This window comes from Monopterus albus, unplaced genomic scaffold (assembly GCF_001952655.1).
Source record: "Monopterus albus unplaced genomic scaffold, M_albus_1.0 scaffold202.1, whole genome shotgun sequence".
Classification (NCBI taxonomy): domain Eukaryota; kingdom Metazoa; phylum Chordata; class Actinopteri; order Synbranchiformes; family Synbranchidae; genus Monopterus; species Monopterus albus.
The window spans coordinates 273,000-278,999 of NW_018128082.1; the positions used below are offsets into that span (position 1 = coordinate 273,000).

Consider the following 6,000-nt stretch of genomic DNA (forward strand, 5'->3'; position numbering starts at 1 on the left):
GGGCCTTTGTGCATGCTAACTAATTAAAAGGATTATCTAAATAGTTTTGTCAGTCCACTAACCAATTATTTGACAAATCATTTAAACTCCACTGAACTGCCAGGTGTCATGTGAATTGATGTACGTTTAAGGTATGTTTAATGTCAAGAATGTTTTATGCATGAACTTGCCCATGTCAAATTATTGTTTCATTCCAGTCTGCATTGTTAAAGTCAGACCTCGACAGAGCCCTGGTGATTTTAATGAGCTTCTATGTTATCTTCAGAACACATTATACAATGCTTCTTTGATATTAAAATCTACATCTTTGCAGAGGAGGTGATCCATTTCACCCTTAAAAATGAGGCATTGTGTAAGAAAAGTGCCAACTTTGTTCCTCGTTACAAGCGATGATGGTTAATGTGTCTGTCTGCCCTCAGGGCCACCACCTCCGTTTACTACTTACTCTTTCTCACTCCTCCAACATGTTCACTCCTGTTTTCACCACAAAACCTGTTTCTCTCTTCATCCAACATTTTTATCCACCAACCTTGTCCCTTGTCCCCTTGACATACATAGTGCTTTCGTTAGATAACTTTGGCTGTGTTCCTTATTTAATCCCAGCCAGGTACATCGGTGCTGCACAGACTTGAGATGCCCTCTTTCAGCTGGAAGGCAACTCCTGGTGTCTCTGCTACAGATTCATACACACACTGTTCAAGGTGACCCAAGATTTTCATAAAGGGGAAAGACACAGGAGAGAAAATGAGGTCATGGGAAAGGGGAGGGTAGACTAAAGTGACATGAAATGACCCAGTAGAAGAAAAGATGGAAAGGGGGCTGTAACTGATGGGGGTTAAGGGAGGAAGAAGGGAAAACAGAGAGGTGAGTGAAATGTCAAGGAGACTCAGAAGTAACATCAGGAGACTGAGGCATTGTATTGCCCTGCGTAAATGTGTATTTGTGGGTGTGTGTTCCTGAACAGATAAACAGGGAGTCTCCCAGAGGGGAGTCCATCCTGTAATTTTTTAACAGGAAATTTATTCTGCCCCTAAACAATGGTGTAATGCACGTGCATACACATACAGAGGGCACACACACAGACAAACACTCACAAAATCTTTGAATTCAATAAGAAGTGTAAGACAGTACAACAAATCATTTAAACCACCGGGATCAAAACACTTTTTCAGAAGTACATGTCTGTCTGTGTGCGTGTATGCACAGTATGTGTGTTCTTCGTATTTAACAGTGTCCCATTTCGTTTTTGCTAGTCAGTCAGTAAAATTGTATTTGTGAGCTTGCACCTGTCTGTATTTCCATCTCTGTTTGTGTGTATTTGTGCAAACTAATTACAGTGTGTTTATAATTCAACTCAATAAATTTTCATTTTTAATTTGCTGCATTCATGTGTGATAGCTGCCCCAGGTGTACACTTTGAAGTGGGAGCTCACACACACAAGTGCACACAGCCTTTCACACGGTGACGTGTTAAACAGAAGGCTGGAGTTAGGTGAAAGGCTCCGCAGTTAAAATAACGAGTACACAAACATATGAACACGGGGAACACACCTCTCTATTTCCTCTCTCTTTGCATGTGCTGGTATTCTTACAGTAGCTTCCTGTTTCTTGTGCAAAGACAAAACACTTGGAGCTTTTTTTTTTTTTTTAACAGTGTAAAAACGACCATAGAGGGTGGAGGCATTTGCAGTTGAGTCACAAATCTCCTGGCAGCCATTGCGAAGTGCTACTGGCAAATTGGCCAAATAGTGGCTCTACATTTACAGTAACAAGGCTGAAAATAACAGGCCTGCATGATAAAGATAACAGTGTTAATCGCTGTGTAGTTCAGTTCAGTAAAGTTCTGATGAGGTAGATTTGTCTCCAGATTTTCTGCAGCACAGAGAACAGTAATTCCTTTGGTTCCAGTTGTTATCTAGCTGGCAGGTTAATGTGAACATATTAATACCCTCCTCTGTTACGGTAAGTGTGGTACATCTGCTGTCTCAGGTGTATTATTAGTGTTCTTTTTCACAACGATGGTTTTGTGACTTCAAAGATTTGGTCTGGTAGTAATATGACATCATTCAAACAAAACTTCCAAAGCACAGGGATTAACAGTTCCTGCCAAGTGTTGTGTCGAATGTCTTCTAAATTTAATACTCAGTTTTGAGTCTGTTATTTCTAAGGAACAGTTGTTTTACAGCTAATCATGCCACATCACATTTAAAGGCAGGTTCAGAAAAGTCTCTTTTATTTGTTGCCAAACAAATCTCACGGTTGACTTCTAGTGGCTTTGAAACAGTGTGTGTCCCCATGAGTGATGTGACATAACAGATTCAGCCTGCAACTCAGATTGTCAAGTTTTACATCCCTGCATCTACAGTATTTTCAAATGTGACTGATTCAAGTAACCAGTTGCCAAAAGCACAAAAGCAGAGATATCAGCAAACACTTGAGAAGCTAAAGCCTCATAGCACTATGTACTGTATATTTTAAAAAGCAATTCAGAGTTGTTTTGGGGGGGGTCGCGCAGCTGTTAGTGCTGTCGCCTCACAGCAATAAGGTTTAGGGTTTCTGTGTGGAGTTTGCATGTTCTTCCTGTGCCTGTGTGGGTTCTCTCCAGGTACTCCCCAGCTTCCTCCCACAGTCCAAAAACATGCAGCTTAGGTTGATTGGTGACTCTAAATTGCCTGTAGGAGTGAGTGTGAGTGGTTGTTTGTCTACATGTCAGCCCTGTGATAAACTGGCAATTTGTCCGGGGTGTACCCCGCCTCTCACCCAGTGTCAGCTGGGATTGTCTCCAGCCCCCCACTATTCCCACTATTCAGGAATAAGTGGTATAGACAGACAATGTATTTGTTGTGGAGAGTCAATAACCCTTTATTTTGCAGGACCCATAAATTCTTATAATATAGAGGAAAGCCAATATGAACCCATGAATCCTTAAAACGTCCTGGGGAAATTCCATATTATTTCATCCTAATTACAGGGAACATGGAGACACAGTTCAAATGGTACACTTCCAGTTAATGAATATAAATTGCTAGCATAACATAGACTTTTAGTTAGAGCCACACAAGTCAATTAAACTGAATTGATGTCAAAATGCTAAATATGCCTCTAGGCAGGCACACAGTTCAACATATTATATATGAAGATGTCCATCAAAATAATTGACAAATTATGTACCTAATCATCATGGTTAGAGCAACAAACACTTGATTAGTCATGCTATGTTTCATTGATCCTTCTACCCCAGTCTCCTCCCGGCAATTTTGTTGCAATGTAATATCACTTGATCACTAGACTTCTTCCCTGGCTCCTGTCACCAGAGAGCAATGACTGATGCTGTTGTTTCTACTTGGGTTGACAGCCTTGTTAAAATGCTGCAGGTCTTCCAAAAAAATATTTGGGAAAACTAATTAATACTTATAAATGGAACAAACTAACTAAACACAAATGTCTCATAACATTTCCTTTATCTGCTATTAGTATTACAGGAAGCATTCTAGAAAAGTATGAAATTTCAGTCTAGTAACATGTAACTGCAATATCTTTTCAAATTGATTTTGATTTAACAAACTACTGAGTTTAGAGGCAAGATGCATTAAGAATCACATATTATCGAGTGCCTCATTGTGAACTACGTGGCAACTGGGATATTTGTATCCATGGTGATTTGCTTGTCTCCAAGGTCTGCAGTTTCCTAGGCAGCAACAGTTGTTGCTTTGTCCGAGCAAGCCTTAAAAAAGTCGGGGCTTTTTATTTATTTATTTTTGAGGGGGTAAGGCATTATTTTTTGGTTACTGCAGATATTCCTTTGACAGAAGAAGAATATGTTTATGATTAACAATTTATTTACCATTTAGCAATATAACATGGATTTATGTACGCTAGAGAGCAAAAGAGGAAAACCTAGAATAGAAAGATAAATAGACCCAAAAATAGAAGTCTGAGCAGGGTAGCCCAATGAAGGAGAAAAAAGAGAGTGAATAGAGAGTGAAATGGAGCCAAGAGAATGGCAAGAGCATGTGGGTGTCTCTTCCTGAACAGAAGAATCAGATTAAAATAGAACAACAGCCACATGACGACAGTGTGATTGTCAAACACCTGCAGTGGAGAGACAGAAAGAGAGAAGCGAGAGACAGAGACATAATAGGATGTAAAGGACAAACAGGGAAACAGACAGGTGACAAAGAGACAGGGAGAAAGGGGTGGAGGGAGGAGTTTGTGAACAGTGAGGCTATGTAGAACATGAGAGAGAACAGAGCAACAAAGGGGGGAGCGTGAATCAGATACAGATGAGCAAATGGTTGAGAACAAATGAAAAGAAAGGTGAGGATGAAGAATGGAAACCATTATTGTATCCTCGCTGCCAGAGTTTGTGTGGCTGGTGTTTCCCCCGCACACTCCCATCAGTCTCCCTTTTTCCTGCAGTGGTGCTGGAACAAGAGGAAGTAGATGAGCTGAGGTATCATTGTCTGTAACAAAGGTGGCATCATGCATGACACATCTGTTCCATTTTCACAAGGTAATTTTTGAGGAGCAGTGATATTTGGACAGCACAGTTGTTGACATTTGAGAGGACACGAGTCCATCAGTGAGGACTGATGGCAATCGGAACTGTACTATCTTACTGCATCACTAGTCTGTTTGCATCAGGAAGAAACCAAGCCACAAATATTACTCAAAAACTATAGTTAATTATCAAATAATGTCAAAATATAGACAGGGACATAAATAAGTAAAACTTTTTATAGACCTTTAAGTGTTGAGTTAATTATTGAGAACAAAGACTGAAACAAACCATGTGTATTGAAACAAACACATGGGTAAAAGATATTATCAAGGGCCATCATCAACAACTTGGTCACTGTTATCATCAGTATAACTGTAGGAATGACACCCCATGTGGGAACATTAGTGCTGCTTCAGTCACCACGGACAATAACCATCAGCAGAGGTGATGACACAGGAAGAGTCACTCAGTACAAAGGACACTGATGCTGCTCAGTCACAGCATGAAACAAAAGGAGACATGAGACACTTTTGAACATGCAGCAGAGAAAGTCACTGATTTACTCACACAGACGCTCATCAAAAACAGCTCCACACTGAACAAACTGGCACACGGATAACCAAGACAGCACTCCGAGAGTGCAAACCTCCGCCAAGGCCATGGTGCCATTACACCTAAATACTACCATGCATGGGGACCATCAATAGACCAAGTAATCAACTAGATACCTGTTAGTTAGACTGTTTCACTAGCCTGATAATAGTAGATTATCTGTTCTGCATTACTTCTAACCTTTTTCCATTTTTCTTCTTCAGTAGAAATGTAATATTGATTAGAACAGATGAGAACAGCACCCGTTGTCTCTGGATGTGCCGAACACCCTGACTGAGAACTGGCAGACGTAACTGCCAGAACAGTGTTGTCACACTTTACAGCGTGTGGATCTGAGTCAAATCGGTCTTGTTGGATTTGTTTTAGATGAGCTCATATGACATTTGGCCATGGGCTTTAATTAAGACACGAGGTCTTAATAATACTACAAAATTGTGTGATGGGAGTGATTGATTTTCATTGTAGATACTTATAGCACAGTAACCGCAAAGCGTTGATTGTGTGCTCATGGACTATGAAGTGAATTTGTCCTGATCCACAGTCACAGCAGAGAACTCTTCCTGATTGTATCTGTGTCTCTTGGCTTATCTCCAAACCTTCCTGCAGGGCCTCAGCACTTGTCTCTCTCCTCTGAGTGATGTGTGAATCTCATCAGCAAACTGTTTTCTGTCTTTACTGTATGTGATTGGGTTCTCCTGTTTAGTCTGTCAGTTCTTGCCTTTCTATGTGTTGCTCCAGGTCTCAATATCTGTTTCTCACTCTTTACGTCTATCATCCACTTCCCCTGAGTCATGCTGAGGAAGTATTTATGATTTATGCTCTGTTGGCTGGTCTCAGCGTAATAAATTGTATCAAAACTTTTTAAAAACTGGCTTTTTTCTTCTTTC

General features: G+C 40.4%; 1 protein-coding gene across 3 annotated transcripts in view; it reads left to right on the forward strand.

Moving 5' to 3' along the window:
* The window catches only part of pde2a (phosphodiesterase 2A), a 155,159-nt gene that overhangs the window by 108,069 nt on the left and 41,090 nt on the right, over positions 1 to 6,000 (forward strand). The window lies entirely within an intron of this gene.